Source organism: Ovis aries, chromosome 17 (assembly GCF_016772045.2).
Source record: "Ovis aries strain OAR_USU_Benz2616 breed Rambouillet chromosome 17, ARS-UI_Ramb_v3.0, whole genome shotgun sequence".
Classification (NCBI taxonomy): domain Eukaryota; kingdom Metazoa; phylum Chordata; class Mammalia; order Artiodactyla; family Bovidae; genus Ovis; species Ovis aries.
Genome location: NC_056070.1, coordinates 56,632,093 through 56,656,445, shown reverse-complemented (window position 1 = coordinate 56,656,445; position 24,353 = coordinate 56,632,093). Strand labels below are relative to the sequence as shown.

The 24,353-nt window shown below is 41.2% G+C and overlaps 1 long non-coding RNA gene across 1 annotated transcript in view; it reads left to right on the top strand.

Moving 5' to 3' along the window:
- The window catches only part of LOC132658064 (uncharacterized), a 258,440-nt gene that overhangs the window by 43,583 nt on the left and 190,504 nt on the right, over window positions 1–24,353 (top strand). The window lies entirely within an intron of this gene.

Sequence of the window (24,353 nt, the reverse complement as noted above, 5' to 3'; positions counted from 1 at the left end):
AAAATTCCAAAACCTTTAAAAATGTCCTTTTTCCTAAGGATGCACCCAGAATTTGACAATTCAGTTTTTCCTTCTGAGATATAAAACCTTGTACCAGCTCCATCAATATTAATAATAAAATGCAACCTTTATCTAATGCTTATTCTAAGTCCTAGGGAACTGTGCTGAGGAGTTTTAAGCTCATTTAATCCTTCTAGAAATAAGCAGGTGGATATTATGATTAGCCCCAGTTTATAGATGAGCAAAGTGAGGCACAGAAAAAGAAAGTAAATCGAATGTGATGGAAGTAAAATCTGAATCTAGGTAGTCCAACTCCAGAGTCCTGCACCCAACTCCATTCTGATGCTAAAATAATTTGCCTGTTACATTAAGCGAGTCTCTTATTGTATCTCCATTTCTTGATCTGTAAATTGAGGGGATCAGACTAGAAACTTTTAAAGCAATCTGGCTTTATCTGGAATTTCCATGATTTCATGACTCAATATCTAATCTCACCTTAAGGAAAGTGGCCCTTGATAAAATGTTTTCCTTGCTGTAAAATGAAGTGATTAAAGGCCTGGAAGAGAGGAGGTGGAAATGGGAGACTTCAGACAACTGCTTAGAAACGAGCAGCCGCCCTGATTGAAGTTCTCACCACTGCAAAATGACATGCTGGTGAGCTAAGGGAACCTGTGAAATGAGGTCTCTGGAGGAGTCTCTATTGATTGCCAGTCTGAATTTAGCTGAGATATCAGATGCCTAAACAGACATCAATGGCTGCTCCAGAAGCACCGGCTTCTTTGTGACATGTGGTGTTTGGGCTATTCTCAGCAGTTTACTGGTTTCTCATCCATCAACCCAAGGCAGGCAGACAGGCAGGCCTTGAGTCATCTCACATTCTTCTGGTTCTGCATTGCTCTCATGGGACTGGTGTCAAGTGCCAAAACTGATGCTTCCATAAAAAGCAAGACCAGGGTGGAAGAGGCATGTTAAGGAATCACTTGATGGTACTATGTGTCTCTGGAAGTCTTTATACCTTCCATTTGATGAGGTCCTTCAGATGACCTTGAGAGACAGGTATTATATATGGAGCACATATTATATTCCAGGCATGTAGATGAATTCTTTAAATACATTATTTCATTCAATTGTTTCATTGAGGTCCATATACCTAGAGTGACCTTATATTCTAGTTTATGTTGGATAGTCCTGATTCACACCTGCTATTCTGGCCTTATCGTTAATAACAGTCATTTCACCCTGAAAAGAATGCTATTTTGCACAGTAAAGTATACAGTCACCTTAGGTATGGTCAGACAGTCTGGGTTAAATTCTAATACTGTTCTTAAGAGCCATGTACTCTGTGTCTCAACTTCTTCACATAAAGTGAGGTTGATAGCAGAAGTATCTCTCACTATCTAAATTCTTTTTATACAAATTGAAGAACTAAATAGGTAAATATAGCAAAAGATATAATTCATAGGATTGTGTGTGAATACGCACAGACACACACACACACCCTCCCAAGCTCTCTCTGAGGTGGACTGTCGTATTTCAGATTAAAAAAGATGGTCATCTCCCTCCACTCAGTGGTTGATTTTTTTTCCTGGTTAATAATGTAAAAAAGAGGCCATTTCATTCCCTGGATTGTGGAAGAGGTCCTAGAGAAATTGCCCTTGCATTGACCTGAAAGGTACAGGGAGGGTGCTTTCTGGGGTCCTGAAGCACTGTCTCATTTTGTAGCCAGAAGGTTACATTTTGAGCTACTTGGGTGCATTTTGTGGTAGACAAATAGATAGTTTTTGTTCAATGAGTATCATGGCCCTGCAAATGAAAAATGAGCCGAAATATTACTAGGTCTTAACTGCTCTGTGTGACTTGGAATTGAAAAGTCATAGAAATTCTTTGAGATAGTATTGCTTTGTGCTAGAACAGAAATGATAGGAAAGAAAGAAGCCGTGGTCTAGGGAGAGTGTCTGTTCTAATAGAGCAAGGTTTTATATGAGGGCAAAGAGTACATGTTCTCTATACTCTGTGCCTTTAGTATTAACAATAAGCCATTTGGATCCATGATAGAGGAATACATAAAAGACTGGGTTGAATTAGATGATGGTCACAGGCAAAATGATGAAGTGGGAATGGTTTAATATTAGTACCTTCTTCACAACTTTCATATCATACCCACAACTTGAGTTTAAGAGCATATCCTCATGTCTTAGAAACTACTATCTGGACCTGCCTTCTATAGCTCTGTATTCTGTGAGAGAGCCTGAATATTTAGGAATACTTTCAGTTTCAAGTAAGAATCATCTGTAATCGCTTATAACAAGAAGTTAGGAGGTCCGTGGATACTGGTGTTGGTTTATTGAGTGGCTTGGGAATGTCAGGGCCAGTGTGTCTGCTCTTTCATCAGTCTTCCTTTCATGCTTGTTATCTTAAGATCATGTGATAGCTGCTTCAGTTTCAGACATCTTATAGATGTTCAGGATAGAAAGAAGACAGCCAGGGAAAAAGACAAAGGCACCAAACCAGTTGCTTTGTCTCCTCTTACCAGAAAAGAAAATGCTTTTTCAGGACTGCCTCCTCAGTAGATTTTGCTTATGTTTGTTGGCTGTACCTGGGCCACATGACCACCTTAGCTGCAAGAGAGGCTGGGAAGAGCAATCATAATCCATTTCCTGGAATTAGCACTTTACTTATCCAAATAAAATTTGATTTTGTTATCAAGAGAGAAGGGATATATTAATAGATATTGCCAAGGCAATTAGCAGTGTCTTCCACTATGTTTTTTCTTTACAATCTTATAGTATTCTGGAGAAATAGATTTCTATTATTGTTTTTAATATCTTAAGAGCCTTGAACTATGTTTATAGGTTCTTAGAATATGTTTCAATGACAGAAAGAGGCTCACAAACTTAGATAACAAACTTAGGGTTGCAAGGGGGAAGGGTGGGCGAAGTGATAGTTAGGGAGTTTGGGATGGACATGTACACACTGTTATATTCAAAATAGATAACCAAAAAGGACCTACTGTATAGTACATGGAACTCTGCTCAATGTTATGTGGCAGCCTGGATGGGAGGGGAGCTTGAGAGAGAATGGATACATGTATGACTGAGTCCCTTCACTGTTCACCTGGAACTGTCACAACATTGTTAATCAACTCTACCCCAATACAAAATAAAAAGTTTTATTTTTTAAAGAAAATGTTTAAATGAATAAGTGACTGAGTGTATTTCTTCTGAATTACAAAATAGGCCAACCAGTATCATTTTCTGTTAATATATTTTGCTTTGAGGCTAGTATTTTTATAAAAACACACCTTAATTTGAAGATGTGGGTCTAATAATGAGTATTTCAGCTAACAGCAGGTCATCGAGGGCAGATCTCATTTTCACTGGAATATGCATGATCCCTTGGTTGAGCCTGTGGTTGCTTCTCAGTTTTGAGAGGAGAGTCCTAGCCTATCAGCCCTGCAATGAGTTTTTGATAACGATAATCAATAGGTAGGAGTTTTAAACACTTGCTACCTGCTAGGTTCTCTGCTAGGACTTTAAAACTATCAATTCGTTTGACCCTTATGATGAACCTATAAGGAAGATACTATTGTCATTCCTGTTTTATAGAGATGGAAATTAAGATCCAGAGGGACTTAGCAGCCCACCTCAGTTCACACATATTGTAAGCAGAGGAGCTTGGGTTCAATCCTAGATGGCCTGGTTCCAGATCACATGTTCACATCCCTCTGACAAATAATGGCTACCCTTGATTGAGAGTCTACAAAACTGGCACCCATCATGCAACACAGATTTACATAAGCATGTTACATACATTTTCTTATTTGATTTTCACAACAACCCTATCAGATAATTACAAAAGCAAAGAAGCAAAAACACAGAGAGGTTAAGTGATTCGACCCTGGATTACAGAGTTTATGTAGGGTGAATTCTGGCTTATCTGGGCTCTAAGCTGAGGATCTTTCCTTTTGTTATTCTCTATCTCTTGAGATCTGTTCTTTTAAAACCCTTCATTTAGAGATAAGTTAAACAGACATGGGATAAAGAAATGCTCATTGAGGATGATTAGTCATTAGGAGATCTGTGAGGTAAGGGTTATTATCTTGGTTTTATGTATATTGGTTATGATACATACAAAACCGCTGTTAACTCCCACCTACAGTAACTTAAAATAGAAGCTTATTTATCTCATATAACTGGCAGAGTTTGTTGATTTGAAACTCGCTTGCATTTATGAATTCGAGGCAGGTGTTCTACTTCTTGGGATTTCTTAGCCAGCAGAAAGAAAGAAAGGAATGTGGAGGTAAAACAGCTTGCTTTTAGGTGAACAATATAGCAGTTAAATATACTAGGCAGCTTCTCTTACTTACGTTTCATTGGTCAGAATATGGTCGTGTGGCACCTAACTGCAAGGCAGGCTCGGAAATGTCTACAAAGGCGGTCACATGCTCTGGGGAAGGAAGGAGGGAATAATGGATATTGGGAGCTGATCAGCAGTCTGTGCCATAATCACATTGGGGAAATGGAGGCTCAAAAGAGTAAATACATGCCCAATGCCCCGATATATTTAGTTCCAAACCTGGAGCATGCACATTTTGAGGAGGCCCAGATGTGGGAGAAGCATCAGGATGTGGGGAAATAGCTCGGCTGGCCAGATAGTGGTACAGAGAAAACACACTAAAGCCCCGAGTGATAGAAACAGGTCACAGGGCAAGAGTCAGTCTCAGAGGTCAGTAGAGCAGATAGCTAGGTGCTCATGAGTGCGTGCATATGAGTGGATGGTGTGATTTGAAGCAATGACAACACAGGGCTTAAGGATTGCATAACTCTAGGGAATACCATTTCCAAACAGAACAGGGGAAGTGCAGCACCTGGAGTGATAAAGCACGTTAGATTTGCCAAAGAGGGCTTTCTCTCATTGCCCTGTCACAGACTGGATTCCTTGGGGAAACTGACTTGGAGATGGGAATTGGGATGCAGGACACTTATTAGGAAGAAACTTTAGGATAAATACTTACGGGAAGAAGGGAAGGATGCAGGATTGAAGAGGGGAAATTGAGCTGTAATGTAGTCTTAGCAGAAACCTCATCCAGCCTTAGGGGGAGTTCTGAACATGGGTTGATCTTCCAAACTTGTGTCCGAAATTGTCTCAACAAGAAGGCTGAGCCGGCATATCTCCTGTTCATTAGTAACTGGGTGTAGGCTGCCCAGGGAGGGGGGCATGATCTTGGATGAGGTAGTCCCCTTCAGCTGAGGCCATCCCTGCAAGGGCTAACTGCAAAGGGTCTTTAAAAAGTACTTCAGCAGTTGAGATACTGCATCTTTCATTTCTGAAGGGGGATCTTGGCAGCACCTCACAGCATCCACCACTCCCTTCAGTAAACACACTGCTTACTATTCATCTGGGATTCCCTGGTGGCTCAGATGGTAAAGAATCTGCCTGCAATGCATTAACAGCCTCAGTCCCTGGGTCAGGAAGATCCCCTAGAGAAGGGAGTGGCAACCTACTCCAGTATTCTTGCCTGGAGAATCCCATGGGCAGAGGAGCCTGGTGGGTTGCAAAGAGTCAGACACAACTGAGTGACGGACACTATTCCTCTGCCATATATTTTGTGTCTTGAAGACTTTGGGCTCTCCAAGAACTCCCTTTTTCAAATCTCAAATATCCTTGGATTGATGGGGCATCTTGAGCTTAGATTTCATTATCAGTTAATTAGCAGCTGGTTGAAATATCAATTAGCTCTTCCTGAGAGTCTCTTGCTAACATCACAGAACACTAAAGGGACGCATGATGTCAAGGCTGAATGGGACAAGTGACAGGAGATCTGCCACGAAGGAGAAGGCGATGCTAAGAGAGAGGCAAAGTCAAATTCTTCTTTTCTTCACCTTGCTCAAGGGAGTTTCTTCTTGGGGGAGGTGGGGAATGGGGCACTGGAAGATCCTGGAGTCACACTTTGCCAACCTCAGAATTCTGCCTGGGGCCAGTGCTGCCTCAGACATTCCCTTTTCCTTTGAATTTGAATTTCTAATTTTCTGTTTGCCAAGAGGGCTGCCTGTTCAGATGAATGAAAGATCACAGTTTGATCCAATGCAGATTTGATTTTTTTTTTTTCCTCCCTCCCTCAGCGTAACAGCTCACACATCCGGGGTCTGCAGCTAAAAATGGATTTTTAAAGACTTTTCTATGGCAAAGAAATCAACTGAAAGAAATTTCCATCCTTCCCCCTTCCCCTGCCCCTCACCTCTCTATTCTGCTTTTTTTTCTTTCCTCTCCAATCCCCTGCTAGGAAAGTTTTGTCTGAGGCCATCTAACACACTTTGTCAGAAAGCTGCCTTGTTAAGGATGGGGGTCCTGCTGCGTGAACTGAGGAGGTAGTGAGATTTCCCTACAGTCTTGGCAATTAACTCAGCTTGAGGAAGAGGTGGAATCAAATAATTCCATCAGGAAGATGGAATCCTAAGGCAAAGTCACCTATCAAGGACAGGGTTATTGCTAAAATATCTTAATAGCAGCCACCAAGGAAAAGTCTCTGGAAGGGGTAGCGTTAATTAGAGGGACAGGTCAGAGAGGGATGACCTTACTAAAAGATGTGTAAGAGAGGGCGCAGGCTTCACTCTGTCACTCAATTGCTGTGCTATCTTGGGTAAGTTGGTTAGCCTCTCTGAGTCTCAGTTTACTTATCTGTGAAATGGGTGACAAATCTCTACATTTTAGTGAGCTAAGGCAGTGGAGTAATTGGTAAAGAATACAGGCCAATGTAAATTAAAGGGACTTTTTAGAAAAAGAAACTGTGGTAAGAACTCTTAACACGAGAACTACTCTAAGTTTTTAAGTCTGTACTGTGGTATTGTTAACTATAGGTGCAATCGTTTGTACAGCAGATTTCTAGTACTTACTCATCGTGTGTAACTGAAACTTAATCCCTTTCAAAAAGCAATTCCTCACCCTTCCCTCCCCCAGCCACTGGCAGTCACTCTTCAACTCCCTGTTTCTATAAGTTTGACTATTTTTCAATACTTCATGTAAGTGAAAGCATGAAATAGTTCTGTGGCTTATTTCACCTAACCATTGTCCCCCAAACGCTTCCAAGTTCTTGCCAGAATTTCCTTCTTCTAAAAGGCTGAATAATACTTCATTGTATGTATATAGCACATTTTCTTTATCCATAGCAAAATCAAACAAGCAAACAATTAACAGAACCAAAACCCAAACAAAAAATCAAAAACCAAAAAAAAATTACAAAAAAACAAACCCAACCCCTAAAACAACCTGATTGAAAAGATGGGCAATGAACCTGAGTAGACATTGCTCCAAAGAAGATATACAAATGGCCAACTAGTATATTAAAAGATTCTCAAATTCACTACTCATCAGGGGAATGCAAACCAAAACCACAGTGAGACATCACCTCATACGTGTCAGGATGGCCGTTATAATAAAGACCAAAAAAATAACAAGTGTTGATGAGGATGTGCAGAAAGGGGAACTCTCGTGCACTATTGCTGGTAGTGTACAATGGTGCAGCTGCTATGGAAAAACAGTAATGATGGTTCCTCAAAAACTTAAAAACTGAACTACCAAATGATCCAGGAGTCCTAATTCTGGGGATAAAATGGGCTTAATGATAAAGTTCCTGAAACTGGAATGGAAAGTTCTCAGAATCTGAAATGGCTCTAATAACTGTTTTCTCCCTCCCTTTGTAACTCTTTGCCTCTATATTTTGGGACTGCTCTACTCTTCTTGCTATGGACTGCCTCGTCTGTAACTCATAGTTTCTGTTCATCAAAATATCAGCTTGCAGAAGACTTTGAAGGCAGTTTCACTGCTACTGTGCTTAATGAACTTTCAGCAGCCTTTCCCATGAACTGGTGCTGCCTTCTATTTCTTAGTTCAGGTTCCAGAGAGACAGAATCTGATTGGTTTAGCTCACCTTTATGCACCAGCCCTCTGGATTGGCTGCCTTTAGGTCACATGATTAAACCTAAGGCAATCAGCTGTCCCTGGAAGGGTAGACACACATCCTATCATGTAGAAGGTAATTGTCTAAGACTCCCCAGGCCCAAGGGACTAGAGCAGGGCATAGTTGCCTCCATAGGAATAGAGGTGCATATTTGTCCTTTGTTGTGAATAAATACTTAATGAAAAATCATAAATGAAATTGTCGGCTTAATTTCTCTTTCTGGTAATTTGTTGTTAGTGTATAGAAATACAACAGATTTCATGTAAACCCATGGCTGATTCATTTCAATGTATGGCAAAAACCACTACAATATTGTAAAGTAATTAGCCTCCAATTAAATAAATTAAAAAAAAGAAAAATCCTTAGGGACCAGGGCAGTGAGTAGTGTGGAAAGAATTCTGATCTTGGAATTAGGAGATGGTTACCAGTCCTGGCTCCAGCCCATTTGATCTTAATCATAAGTTCACTTTCCTAAGCCTTTATCTTTACATTTCTAGGTGAGGAGTTAAACTTGACCATAGTATCTGTGATATTCTCACTTGTGTTGCCCTTCTCCAGCCCCTATTTCTCAGAACCGCATGCTGCAAGTGACCAGATGGAGAAAATTTAGTCAAAAATAAGGAAAATGTAGCCAAACCAGCAGATTCACACAGCTAATCCAAACAATTAGGAAGCATGCGTGAAGCCAATTCAGTGTCTTATGAGGCTCTCAGGTTGGCTTTCTTTAGCTCTAACCTGATAGGATTGTTTGGAAGAACTAACTCACTTAGGTGGAATGCTTTCCTTGGAGGACAGAGGTTGGGGGGAAAGAAAGCGGTCAGTTATGGGAGATTGTGTTTTCTAAGGATGACCACAACAGTATCTCCAATCCTACATGTTTTACTAGCTATCAAGAATCTATGTCACATGCATTGCAGGTGGATTCTTTACCGCCTGAGCTATCAGGGAAGCTCCATATATACACTGCCATGTGTAAAACCGATAGCTAATGGGAAGCTGCCAGTTAACACAGGGAACTCAGCTTGGTGCTCTGTGATGACCTAGAGGAGTGGGATGGGGGTAGGACGGGAGGGAGGATCAAGAGGGAGAGGATACATGTATACTTATAGCTGATTCATGTTGTAAACCACAGAAACTAACACAACATTGGAAAGCAATTATATGCCAATTAAAAAATCTATTTCCTCTTGAACTTGGGTGGACGTTTGTGACTACCTTGAGCAATAGAATATCAGTGGAAGGTGCTGTATGACATCCCAGGCTAGTTCATAAAAATACTATGCACTTCCCTCTTGTTCTCTTAGAACATTCACTTTTGAGTCACTGACACCATGCTGTGAGGAAGCCCAGGCAGCCTGTGGAGAGGATCCAACCTCCACACTATGTAGTTTTGGCTGAGTTCCCAGCCTAAAACCAGCACCAATTTTTTGGCCATGTAAATGAGCCATTTTGAAAATGGATCTGCCAGGGACTTCCCTGGTGGTCCAGTGGCAAAGACTCTGTACTACCAATGCAGGGTCCTGGATTTAATCCCTAACCCGGAAACTAGATCCTGCATGCCACAACTAAGACCCAGAGCAGCCAAATAAATAAGCACCCAGTCTAGCTGTCTTACCTGATTCTGCTTGGAGCAGAGAAGAGTCATCTCTGCCAAGCCCTTCCCAAATTGCAGATTTGTGAGAAAATTAAATGATTGTAGCTTTTTTCAGCCATTAAGTTTTGGGGTGTTTTTTTTCGGGGGGGGGCAGCAATAGATAGGAGATATAGCATTGAATAAACATTCTCAGGAATCTTCCTTGTTTTGTGTGTAAATAGAGAGTGAGAAGAGTTAAAGACCAAATAGAGAAGAGTTAAAAATGGACAAGGAGAGTTCATGACCATTTAGTGGACATCTGCTATGTACCGGAATCTGAGCTAAGGGCTTAAAACCAATCACTTACACCCCCCTGAGAGGTGGGGGCTATTATTGTTATCATCTGACAGCTGAGGAAACTGATTCCCAAAGAGCTTAAGTCTCTCACCCAAGGTCACAAAACCAGTATGTTGTCGATCTTGCACATAAGCCCAGGTCTGCCTTTTTGACCACTGCATGATGTCAGACTAAATTCTTTCTTGACCAGAGGCCTATTCTTAACATATGTATAAGCATTCAATCAGGAAATCTTTGAGTCCTCATTGTGATTCATTATGCATTTAATAGTTACTTCTAATACATATTTAGTGCTTGCCACATGTCAGGCACTATTCTAAGCTCCTTACTTATTTCACGTAATCCTCACAATTACCTTGATTTCTCAGATGAAGGACCTGAGGCTCTGAGAGGTTAAACCACTTGCTCAAAGTCACATAGGTAGTAAATGGCAAAGCTGAGTCTGACACCAATTCCCTACCTGATAGACACTCCTGCATGTCCTAAATTTATGAGTAATGATGAGAAGTAGAAGGAACGGACAGGGGGAGTGGGGAGGAGGTTAGGAATGGACGGAAGGGGGGAAAAAACCTAAGGATTTTTCCCAGAAGAGGGAAAGAGGGAGAGACATAGCAGGTAGATTTTGTTGATGCCAGAACTGGTCACTTCCAAACAAAGATATCTTCACTGGGGGAAGGGTGTACAAACTATCAAGCCCTTGTGATGAAGACACGAAGTCTGGGCCTAGGGGATGGGGCAGTGCTGCCTGCCTCCCACAGAGCTCTTCTTCTTCCAGTTGTGTCTTAGAAATATACAGGGTGAAGCAGGGGGACGTATTGGAATGAAATACTATATAATTCATTTGTCTTCTTTACTGAGGAAATCTCCCTATAATTTATCAATGGGAAAGGTTTAAGTGAGTTTTGTAGTTCTTTTTATGTGCCCTTAATAGGCAGGTTCTACTTTGCTACTGGGGGCTTTTTCATCATTCCCTGAACCACAGGTGGGGAGCATGCTTTAGAAAAAAGAAATTTTAAGAAAAACAAGCAAGATTTTTCACAACTAAAACTTCTTTTCCCAAATGCAAAGAGAATGCAAAAATGTGACCCAGAAGGTGAATTTCTTTCTCTCTACCCAATATAGTGAGCATGAACACACACACACACATATGGTCTACACATGTGTATAGCCGCACACATAATCCTACATACATGACCACACACAAATACACATACATAGTCGTGCACACGGACAGACAGACAGACACACCACGAGGATTTGCTAAGCACTAGGTTCTTCAGGTATCTCTACTTCTAAAATTCTATCCAGGCTTTGGCCCTGAGGCTAGTCTACTCAGGGTCAAATTCTGTTTTTGCCTCTTTGTATTCTCGGTCAAGTCACTTAACCTCTCTGTACTTCAGTTTCCTCATATATAAAATGGCCATAATAATATGTCTATTTCATAGACTGGCTGTGAGGAGTAAGTGAGTTATTGCATATATGGCGCTTAAAAATGTGTCTGGTGCACGCTGGCTCTCCATAAATGTTAGTAATGATTGCTGCTTCGAGCTGGGTAATTAGTGCTATGATTGTGATCACATGTCATCATCAAAACCTCCCTTTTGTTGAACCCTGGGTTTGCCAGGTGGAACACTTGAATTATCTCCTTTAATACTCAAAATAGCTGCATGAGGTAGGCACTATTATTTTTCCCCCAGAGGAAACTGAGGTTCAGTAACTTGCCAAAGGTCACCTATCTGGTAAATGGATAAACTGGGACATGAACCTAGGTCTGTTTTGTTTCAAGCCCTAGTTTTTTGCTATATACAACATATGATCTCAACCATGGGGGTACTTAGTGCAGGAAAATTCTCCTCTGTTAGGTTATAAATGCCCGAGGGACTGTGCCTGTCTTATTCATTGCTGTTTCTCAGCACATAGCATGGGATCCAACTCCAGGAAATTGACTTCCCTTTGAAAGAAAAATGAGTTCATTCACCTTACAGCACTGCAGAAATTAAATAGGATAATGTCTGCGAAAGAGCCTGGCACATATCAGGGCCTCAATAAATGGCAACATGAGGATTTTTGTTGGATTAAAGAATAAAAGGATGACTCGGAGCCCCCAATCTTCAGGAACTGGGAGAACAGCAATGCCTTCAGTGGAACAAGGCAGGCATATTAAGTTGTTTTAAAGGAACACAACAAAGTTGGTTTGAGGTACATAGAACATGAGGTGCCAGCCACCTCCCATGTCCATGTGGAATGATCTAGCAGGTGGTTGGGAACTGAGATGAAAGGGTCATGGCAAAAGTAGTGACTCTGCTTAGAGTCGATGGGAGAGCCTTGGCTGGTATACAGCCCCTAAAATGGCCTCAGTGATATATAGTGTATATATGCCTTTGTGTAATCCCCTCCTTTTGAGTGCTGATGGGACTATGACTTGGTTCTAGTGCACAGAATTAAGAAAAAGTGGTGGGATGTCACTCTGAGATTAGGTTATAAAGAATGTGCCTTCCATCTTGGGTGTGTTTCCTTGGACCACTCTCTCTTGGGAAAGCTGACTGCTATGTTGTAATGCAGCCCCGTGGAGAAGCACATGAGTTAGCCTGGAAGTGGATTCTCTCCTGGTCATGCCTTGAGATGACTGCAGTCCTGGCTGATACCTTGATTGTGGCCTTCTGAGGGATCTTGAGCCAGAAACACCTGCTGGCCACTCCTGGATTCCTGACTGTAAGACAATAGATTTTATTGTTTTCAGCTGCTAAGTTTTGGGGTCCTTTTTGTGCAGCAGTAGATAATTAATCCATTCAGGAGTGGCTGAGACCAGGAGGGAGAAGATGTAGAGAAACGAGAAGCCCCCAGAGCCTGGGGAAATGTGCCTGTTATAGGTGTAAGTAGAGGAAGAGGAATGAATGAAATGAAGAAGAGAGAAAGAGAAGGTGAAAGAGAGAGAGAAGGCTTACCAGTGGGATGCTGGGGCCCAGAAGAAAGCAGACCACACCATTAAGAGAGGGGAGGAGGAAGTGGATCAGTCATGTTATGCACAGCAGATTTATCTGACTGAGGGATGTAGGTCCATAGAGTAAGCTAATCATTTTGCATCCTTCAGACCGATGTTCTTTAAATATTTGTTTAGTGTTAATTTGGAAGAGTGCTTGAGCATCATATGGGGCAAAGGCCTGTCCTCTATTGACCCAAACAATTAGCTCTGGCTCCCTGCTTGCTTTCTATATTCAGCAAAACATAAGCCCTGCAATTAGAGACCAACCCTCATAGGTGGGCAGTTGGAAAACATTTGTTGTTACTCAGGCATGCCTCCTGGGGAGATCTCCCAGCCCTTCCCTGAGTAACTGATCAAAGTTTGCTTGCCAACTGCACACAGTACTAATTCCTGAGAGGAGTTCTGGTAAACACAGTTTTCTTCATTTGTTATATTTCTGGTGATGTTTTGGAGTCCCATATAGACAGGAGCCCTGGGCGGCTGCCTGGCTGCTGTGCCAATTAATCATGTCTAGGAGGAGGGAATGTGGGGAGAGACCATTCGATTGGCTGTTGTCGATAACCTTGGGCAGAGCTGTTTCAGTGGGGAGGCAGGGAAGGATGCTAGATTAAGCAAAGAGTAAATGTGTCCTGAAGCTGTGGAATCAGTGAGTGTGAAGAGGTGTTTTGAGAAGCTTGATAGATTGAGGAGAGAATAGGGTGAAGGAAAATGGCCCTCATTTCTCTTTAATTTTGGGAAGATCTGAAAATGTTGCTAAACAATGGAAAAGGGTTCATTAAACAGGGAAACTTCAACTGTGTAAAAGAGTTGGGGCCACTGAGGGGTAAAGAATGTCAAGAAGAGACAGATGGGGGAAGGACAAAGAGTGGCTGGGAGGTTGAGCTTTGGAGCTGGACATACTAAGATCTGAATCCTGGCTCTACCTTTTTCTACTTGTGCATCCTTGGGCAAATTGCTTAACCTTTCTGGGCCATTGCCTAGACTTTAAAATGGGGTTAATAATGCCTGCCTCACAGAGTTGTTCTAAGAGCCAAATAAATAGAATGCTATGGAATGTTCTCTCATGCCTGACTCCTTGTGATCCCATGAACTGTAGGCTGCCACGCTCCTCTGTCCATGGAATTTTTTCAGGTAAGAATCCTGGAGTGGCTTGCCATTTCCTACCCCAGGGGTGGCTTGCCATTTCCTACCCCAGGGGATCTCCCCAACCCAGGGATTGAACTCACATTTCTTGTGTCTCCTGCATTGGCACGTGGACTCTTTACCGCTAGCGCCACCTGGGAAGTCCAGAGCTAAATAAGATAATGTTTTTAGAGTGCTTAGCAGAGTGCCTAGCATTTAGTAATAGGTAGCAAATGTTGCTAAAATAAGAAACAGAGTCAGAGGTGAAACTAGGGGGAGATCTGTGACATTTACGAATGGAGCAGAGAGTAAATGCTTAATAAGTTTTATTCCTGGGAAGTTTAAGATGTTTTCTGGCCAATGGAATCTGAGGAAAACTCTGCTGAGGGTGGAAGCTTCTGGGAAAGACTTTTCTCCTTCATAAAAAAGAGAGTCAAGAAGGTAAAGTTCTCTTTTGAATATTTTTGGATGCTATTAGGTGAGTTGTGATGCCTAGAGCTGTGGCAGCCATTTTGCTACGTGCGTGCGTGTGTGCGTGCGTGCGTGCGTGTGGGTGTGTGTGTGTGTTTTGGGGAAGGGTATCAAGCCTGAGGATGTAGAGTCACTGAACAAACTATTTTAAATTCTGTATTGTTTAAGCTATTTTTTATTTTGGTATTCTGTTAATTGTAGTAAAATATATTGTAATTGAAAAATGTCCCTGAAAGAGGAGGCTGCAGGGAACATGCTCAGGGAACTATTAATAGTTTGGCTGTGGGACAGGGTGGAAGGTGGGAAAGAGAATTCTGAGAAACACAAAAGAAATACATTCATGGAAGTGGGGAAGAGCTCAGTGTAAGTGGAATATTCCCAGATATTTAAAACATTCCTTAATGCTGAAATACAAAGTAAAAGCAGTGAAATAGTGAGTGACAAGGGCAGAGATACTTGCAAGGATCAGATCATGGAGGCTTTGAACACCATGCTGGATAGATACGTTGGTTCACTGGGAAACCACTGAATAATTTCAAGCATTAGGGACTTTCTAAGTATTAAGATGGGAGAAGATTGGTCTTTTACCACTTATGTATTTCCTATTTCTAGACGTGCTTGTATTTCTAATTCTCACTTTGGGATGAAATCCTTAATTATCCTAGATAAATAAGCTGCTTTTCCCTCTCACTCTGTCTAGGTCACAGATTCCAGGATAAATGGGGACCCTGGTTTTATGATAAGGACAGACCAGAACATGTGTTAGTCTTCAGCACTGTGATATTTCTCGTGTATTTTCATTTAGCAGCCTTGTCTCTTATTAAATCTAATTAGTTTCTCTGCTGCTAAGAGATCGAGTGAATCCTCAAGATGAAAATACATAGTTTGAGTCAGATTTAGCAAAGGACCTTGTCCAGGGTTTTCTGTCATGCCTTTCAGAGGTTTTTAGCTTTTAGATTCAAGCTTGTTACTCCTTACTCATTGCCAGTTGTCTGCAGGATAACAGACTTTTTATAAGTTGAGGGCTTTTAGAATATATGCAGTCTAGTCACTTTGCGGCTGGGGAAACAGACCCAGTGAGAGGAAATGACTTATTCAGTGTAACAGAGCAGATCTGTGGAAGTGAAGCACAGCCTTCTGACTCTCAAACTATTGCCCTCATGGCTTTAACAAGGTGAACACCAATGGTAGACTTCTGAATGCCGTCAATGCATGAAAATATTTACCAATTAACTTTCCACTTAAAAAATCAATCCCCCTACAGACACTTCTTTTCACTCTTCACTAGTCTATCCCTACCTTATAGTCAGTGGCTCAGTCAACCTCTTCCTTAATTATCAGATGTTGTAAACATCTAACAGTGTTCAAGAAATATAATGCAAATAGGTTCATCTGTACCATTTTTTCTAGATTCCTATTTGCAAAGCAGAAATAAAGACAGACGTATGGGCACCAAGGGAGAAAGAAAAGGGGTGGGATGAATTGGAAGATGGGAATTGACATATATACACTATTGATATATCTATAAAATAGATAACTAATGAAAACTGACTCTATAGGACAGGCAACTCTACTCAATGTTCTGACCAAAATGAGAAAGAAATACAGAAGGGAAGGGATATATATGTATGTTGACTCAAACCAGTAATGAATCTGCCTGCAATGCAGGAGACCCAGGTTTGATCCTTGGGTCAGGAAGATCCCTTGGAGAAGGGAATGGCTGCCCACTCTATTATTTTTGCCTGGGAAATCCCATGGACAGAGGAGCCTGGTGGGCTACAGTCCATGGGGTCAAAAAGTATCAGACGTGACTGAGGAACTATTATTTTTTTTTTTATGTTTGTATATGTATAGCTAGTTCACTTTGCTATACAGAAAGTACTACAACATTTAAAGCAACTATAATCCAATAAAAAATTTTTAAAAAGAAATATAATGCAAACCGACTAAAAAGTAGACCTGCAAATCTTGCATAAGATGTGGGATTTCATGAAGCTGATGACAGTTATACTAGTGAACTGCTCACATCTCATGCACAGCCCTTGACAACTGAACACCTGGCAGAGTTAGGCAATTAAAGAAGAGAAAATTCTAGAAGTATGACCCTACAATGGGAGCTGGCAAGGGGAGGGATGAGGAAAACAGTGGACTAAGTTACTATCAGGAAAATTGATGAATCTGATTGTAATGAACTTGTCGGAAAAGTCAAATATGAGGTGAAGCACCTCTACAATATGTTGGGGTATAATTTGGTTAGAAGAATTGTGCTCTGTATCAAACAAATCAATAATACATTCTTGATTTTGAGAATTAGAGCATGTAATTATAGAGTAACTTGTTTATAACAAGTTTTTAATTGATGTATAAATTTGTTTTCATAATTTTTAGTTTGATTTTTGAAATAAAGTTCCAATCAAAACAAAAGCCTTTCTCCACTATTTTTATCAGTTAGGATTTTTTTCAGCTGCAAGTAGCATAAACCTGACTGTAGTGATTTAAACATTTGTTTATAATAGCATGAAGTTGAGGGAAAGTGGTTTTTGGCTCAGGTGCATTGGCTCAATAATCCCATAATAATGCCTCTGTAATTCTCTTGTATTTTCCCTCAAAGTTGCAAGATGGCTATTGCTGTTCCAGCCTTCACATCTGTACTCAGTTCAAGAAGGGAATGGGGAGAAGGCTATGCTGATCTTGCCTGATTCTTTATTAAGTCAGAAAATCAAAGCCTTTCCCAGAAGCTTCATTGAAGATGTCTGCTAAAGCCATAACGTCCCTAGCTTTAAAGTCATCTGGAAATTGAGTATTTGGATCTCTAGCCTTCAAACAGTGGGAGATGGCAAGGGATACAGGTATTGTGAATGACCAGTAGGTGAAGGACAGGGAAGCCTAGCATGCTGCAGTCTTAGGGTTGCAAAGAGTTGGACAGGAGTGAGCTACTGAAAACAAAGTACCTACTACAGTATTTCAAACAGTCTTTTAAAAAATTCAGGTATTAGTTTTCTATGACAGTAAGACTCATCTGCACCTGGAACTGTACCTTCAAGGCCCAAGAAGCTCCCAGAGATCAGCGAATCTTGGGGTATCTTTAGCTGGGTCTGAACCTGGAAACTGCTTTGGGCAATGTCACCTTGAGATGATTCTGGCTTAGAAAAACACAACTACTGTGTGCAAGCAGTTTCCTTTTCCTGTGTGGTATTGCATTTGATTCTTGTGACAAGCCCTGTGAGGAACATAAAGGAGATATTGTTATAGTCACGTCACAAATGAGGAAACTGAAACTCAGCGAGATCAAGCAACTTGTCCAAGGTAACCCAGCTGGAAGGTAGCAAAGTTGAGATTTTGAATCTTGATTTGTCTGACTCCAGATATTTTGTGCTATCCGTTGTGCTATAATGCTATGTATCAGCATCTTACAAAACATGGCCCATAGAAATAGTTGAAAAGTGAAAAAAGTGAAAATGTTAGTCGCTCAGTCATGTCCAACTCTGTGAACCCATGGACTGTAGCCCACCAGGCTTCTCTGTCCATGGAATTCTCCAGGCAAGCATACTGCAGTGAGTAGGGCCATTCCCTTCTCTAGGGTATCTTCCCGACCCAGGGATAGAACCCAGATCTCCCACATTGTAGGCAGATTGTTTACTGTCTGAGCCACCAGGGAAGCTTAAAAAGGTGGAGGATAATGTGTTCAAACAAATTTGAGACCTTCTGTGAGAAAAAGAGTTGGACAAAGACTTCTCTGATGTCGCATTGTGATTCTGCAAGAGAATTAGGAGACACGTGCTTTCCACAACTCTTTGACTACAGAACGCTTAAAAAAGAAAACATGCCCTAGAACTATCCGCTCATCTGTTCATCTCTCAAGCATTGTTGAGCTATGAGTGTGTGACAGCCACTTTTCCAGCTCTTGGGAAATGTTAGTGATCAAGATAGACCTGGTCCCTACCAGTCAGCTTACATCTTCAAATACTCTTTGGGAAGAACTGTGATACTTAGGAGGGTTCACCTCTCTCCAGAGAGGAGGTATCCCAAAGGCAATAAATGATTAGATTTTAGTCCTGTTCTTGCATGCTAGCCTTGACCCAACTCAATTTGTTCCCTAAAGTCAGCCTGTTGGCTTTCCAGATATAAAAGGGAACATTCTCTTCCTTTCCTGGATTTCATGGGAGGAGAGATAGGTGAGCTAACAGAGGCAGAATATTATAGAAAGAAGATAAACATGAGGGAAGAATGGTTGACCAGATGTTTTGGTGATCCTTATGTCTCATAGGCTGGGAGACTATGAGGACAGGTGCCCCAAGACCCTCCACTCTCAATGTGGCATTTGCTGTTCTCCCTTCTCTACTCATTGCTCTAACCTCTCCCCTGTGACTTCCCTGCTTTTCTCTTGTGCTTTTGAGTTACTTGTTTTCCCTGATGACAGCTGACCTCTCTGTTTTCAATCCATTTCTAGAGTGAGAAACTGGCTATAATATATTAAACCCTTATAAATATTAATGCCTCATTACTGTCTCATTAATTCAGCCTTCTGGACTGAGAGGTCAGGATTAGGCTGATGAGTGGGTCTATCGTGTTCACCTGTTACAACCACCGCCACCATCACCCTACCGCCCCTACTCCCACCATTGCCGCAGTTGCTACCACTGGCAACTTTATAAGGTCTTCTAGCCATTGAGAAACTATCCGTTTGGGAGCCTCAGTGATTTTTTTCACTCTACTTTTTCTCTTCACCAATTACTTCCTAGGGCTCAGAAGGTGTATCCAGTAGGGTCATTAAACTTTAATGAGTTGTTGCTGAAAGGGGCATCCTGAGACCCTAAGGCAAATTCTAATCTGGGTGGCGAAACATGCCATTTCTCTCTGCCACATCTTTGTCTTATTTCTCATCGTTGTCAATATGGCCCATATAACTCATAATAATAATGGTATAGGGAACTGGTAAACTTAGAAGTTATTTCCCTCCAACTTGAGAGACATTTCTACATTTCCAGCTGCTTTTATTTCTAAAGGTGGAAACTTTGCTTGAGTGGGTTATGTAGATGCAAAGCAAATATGTACCCATTACTCCAGGGGAGGAACATAGCAGATATGTTTGGAGATAGATAAAAGCTTTTTCTCTATTCCTTGTTGAACGGACCTTGTTGACTTATGGAGCGGGGTGGATTCTAGAGATAGACATGCTAATAAGTCAAAGGGTATATCAGTCAGCATAGGTAAGATAGGCTGCAATAATGAACAACTCTAAAATATTAAAACAACAAAGGCTTATTTCCTATTCATCCTATACATTCAGCTGGGTTATGCTGATGTATTCACTCTCTGGGACCAAGGCTGATAAAAACATCCACCATTTCAATCATTGATAGTCTCTGTGGAAGAAGAAAACAGTTCTTTAGGTGTTACATTCACAATTTAGTGTTCTGGTCTAGAAGTGGTACTCAGCTCTTCTTAACAACTCATTAATCCGAACCATATATAGTAACTAGGTGGATAATAACTAGGAGACCATAAAGTTCAGTTCTACTGTGTGTCTGGAAGGTGGAGAGCCAGAAACATTGTGAATAGCATTAGTGACTCTTTCAAGGGGTATGAACATTTTTAAAGCTTTTGATACATATTGCCAAACTATCCTACAGATTGTACTGGTTAAAATTATGTTAAAATGTGTTAAAATGATATGGACTTGTTTTGATAAGTATACTGTATTCTGTTTCATGGATGTATTGTAAATCATCTCATCAGTTCCTTGACAGTGAATATTTTTATGCATATATATATTGGCCTTTTATTTCTTTAGGATAAATTCATAGAAACTGGATTGCTGAATCAAAGTATATGAACTCTAAGTTTTTTGGTGCACACCATCATGTTTTCCTCTCAAAAATGTTGTACCTTTTTATACCTGTACCTTCAAAATAGAAGAGTGCCTGTTTCATTGATTTGGAAAGAGTATTCATAACAATTGTCTTCTAAGTTCCTTGATTCCAATTTCCAAGTCCAGATACCCCTGACATTGACTGGTTAGAGGTTGATCTCAGACGTTTGGATTTGCATCAGGTGAGGAATAAAAGAGATAAGAGAGTTTGCCTGCAAGTGCCATTTACAGGCTGGGCAGGCAGTGAGTGTTCTAACTTGCTTTTGTCTTAACTTAGGGTGTCTGCTTGCTAGATTTACCTTGAAACCCAGTTTCATATCAGCCAAGCTAATGGATGAGGCTTACCAGATGATCAGAAAACCAGTGGGGTGCTTGTTTGACACATCACCTCAGAAGAGTGCTCAGTTTTCTCTATGATAGTGGCCAAGTCAGCCCAGGCTTCTGATAACAGTGTAAGTTCAGTTCAGTTCAGCCACATAGTTGTATCCGACTCTTTGCAACCCCATGGACTGCAGCATGCCAGGCTTCCCTGTCCATCACCAACTCCTGGAACTTGCTCAAACTCATGTCCATCGAGTTCGTGATGCTATCCAACCATCTCATCTTCTGCTGTCTCCTTCTCCTCCTGTCTTCAATATTTCGCAGCATCAGGGGGTTTTCCAATGAGTCAGTGCTTCATATCAGATGGCCAAAGTATTGAATCTTCAGCTTCTACATCAGTCCTTCCAATGAATATTCAGGACTGGCTTCTTTTAGGATGGGCTGGTTTGATCTCCTTGCAGTCCAAGAGACTCTCAAGAGTCTTCTCCAATACCACAGTTAAAAAGCATCAATTCTTCATTGCTCAGCTTTCTTTATGGTCCAGCTCTCACATCCATACATGACTACTGGAAAATCTATAGCTTTGACTAGATGGAACTTTGTCAGCAAAGTAATGTCTCTGTTTTTTAATATGCTATCTAGGTTGGTCATAACTTTTCTTCTAAGGAGCAAGCATATTAATTTCATGGCTGTAGTCACCATCTGCAGTGATTTTGGAGGCCAAGACAATAAAGTCTGTCACTGTTTCCACTGTTTCCCCATCTATTTGCATGAAGTGGTCAGAATGGATGTCATGATCTTAGTTTTTTGCGTGTTGAGATTTAAGTCAGCTTTTTCACTCTTCTCTTTCACTTTCATCAAGAAGCTCTTTAGTTCCTCTTCACTTTCTGTGATAAGGTTGGTGTCATCTGCATATCTGAGGTTATTTGATATTTCTCCTGGCAATCTTGATTCCAGTTTGTGCTTCATCCAGCCCAGGATTTTACATGATGTACTCTGCATTTAAGGTAAATAATCACGGTGACGGTATACAGATGTGATGTACTCCTTTCCCAATTTGGAACCAGTCGTTGTTTCATGTCCCATTCTAACTGTTGCTTCTTGGCCTGCATACAGATTTCTCAGGGGGCAGATAAGGTGGTCTGGTATTCCCATCTCTTTCAGAATTTTCCACAATTTGTTGTGATCTACACAATGAAAGGCTTTGGCATAGTCAATAAAGCAGAAATAGATGTTTTTATGGAACTCTCATGCTTTTTCTGTAATGCAGTGGATCTTGGCAACTTGATCTCTGATTCCTCTGCCTTTTCTAAATCCAGCTTGAACATCTGGAAGTTCTTGGTTCACATAGTGTTGAAGCCTTGCTTCCGAGAATTTTGAGCATTAATTTGCTAGCATGTGAGATGAGTGCAATTGTGTGGTAGTTTGAACAATCTTTGGCATTGCCTTTCTTTGGGATTGGAATGAAAACTGACCTTTTCTAGTCCTGTGGCCACTGTTGAGTTTTCCAAATTTTCTGGCATATTGAGTGCGGCACTTTAACAGCATCATTTTTAGGATTTGAAATAGCTCAGCTGGAATTCCATCAGCTCCACTAGCTTTGTTTGTAGTGATGCTTTCTAAGGCCCACTTGACTTCACATTCCAGGATGTCTGGCTCTAGATGAGTGATCACACCATCGTGATTATCTGGATCATGAAGATCTTTTTTGTACAGTTCTTCCGTGTATTCTTGCCACCTCTGTTTGTGTTAGGTCCTTTCTGTCCTTTATTGTGCCCATCTTTGCATGAAATATTCCCTTGGTATTTCTAATTTTCTTGAAGAGATCTCCAGTCTTTCCCATTCTATTGTTTTCCTCTATTTCTTTGCACTGAGCACTGAAGAAGGCTTTCTTACTTTCCTTGCTGTTCTTTGGAACTCTGCATTCAGATGCTTGTATCTTGCCTTTTCTTCTTTGCCTGTAGTGTCTCTTCTTTTCTCAACTATTTGTAAGGCATCCTCAGACAGCCATTTTGCCTTTTTGCGTTTCTTTTTCTTGGGGATGGTCTTGACCACTGCCTCCTGTACAGTGTCACATACCTCCATCCATAGTTCTTCAGGCACTCTGTTTATCAGATCTAATCTCTTAAATCTATTTGTCCCTTCCGCTGTATAATTGTAAGGGATTTGATTTAGGTCATACCTGGTCTAGTGGTTTTCCCTACTTCAGTTTAAGTCTGAATTTTGCAGTAAAGAGTTCATGATCTGAGCCACAGATTGCTCTCAGTCATGTTTTTATTGACTGTATAGATTTTCTCCCTCTTCTGCTGCAAAGAATATATTCAATCTGATTTCAGGATTGACCATCTGGTGATGTCCATGTGTAGAGTCGTCTCTTGTGTTGTTGGAAGAGAATGTTTGCTATGACCAGTGCGTTCTCTTGGCAAAGCTCTTTTAGCCTTTGCCCTGCTTCATTTTGTCCTCCAAGGCCAAACTTGCCTGTGACTCCAGATATCTCTTGACTTCATACTTTAGCATTCCAGTCCCCTAGGATGAAAAGGACATCTCTTTGATGTTAGCTCTAGACGGTCTTATAGGTCTTCACAGAACCATTCAACTTCAGCTTCTTTGGCATTAATCGTTAGGTCATAGACTTGGATCACTGTGATACTGAATGGTTTACCTTGGAAACAAACAGAGATCATCTGTCATTTTCGAGACTTCACCCAAATACTGCATTTCAGACATTTTTGTTGACTATGAGGGCTACTCCATTTCTTCTAAGGGATTCTTGCCCACAGTAGTAGATATAATGGTCATCTGAGTTAAAATCGCCCATTCCAGTCCATTTTAGTTCACTGATTCCTAAAATGTCAACATTCACTCTTGCCATCTCCTGTTTGACCACTTCCAATTTGCCTTGATTCATGGACCTAACATTCCAGGTTCCTATGCAATATTGTTCTTTACAGCATGAGACTTTACTTCCATCACCAGTCACATCTACAGCTGGATGTTGTTTTCACTTTGGCTCTGTCTCTTCATTCTTTCTGGAGTTATTTCTCCACTCTTCTCCAGTAACATATTAGGCACCTACTGACCTGGGGAGTTCATTCTTCAGTGTCATATCTTTTTGCCTTTTCATCCTGTTCATGGGGTTTTCAAGGCAAGACTACTGAAGTGGTTTGCCATTCCCTTCTCAGTGGACCACATTTTGTGAGAACTCTCCACCATGACCCATCTATTTTGGGTGGCCCTACATGGCATGGCTCATAGTTTCATTGTTAGACAAGGCTGTGGTCCATGTGATCAGTTTGGTTAGTTTTCTGTGATTATGGTTTTCATTTCTGTCTGCCCTCTGATGAATAAGAATAAGAGGCTTATGGAAGCTTCCTGATGGGAGAGACTGACTGAGGGGGAAACTGGGTTTTGTTCTGATGGGTGGGGCCATGCTCAGTAAATCTTTAATCCAATTTTCTGTTGATGGGCGGGGCTGTGTTCCCTCCCAGTTGTTTGGCCTGAGGCCTCCACCAGAGACTGCTGGACACTCACAGGCAAGTCTAACTCAGTCTCTTGTGGGGACACTGGTCCTTTCTCTTGGCTCTTGGTGTGCACAAGGTTTTGTTTGTGCCCTCCAAGAGTCTGTTTCCCCAATCCTTTGGAAGTTCTGTTATCAAATCCCACTGACCTCCAAAGTCATATTTGCTAGGGGTTCCAA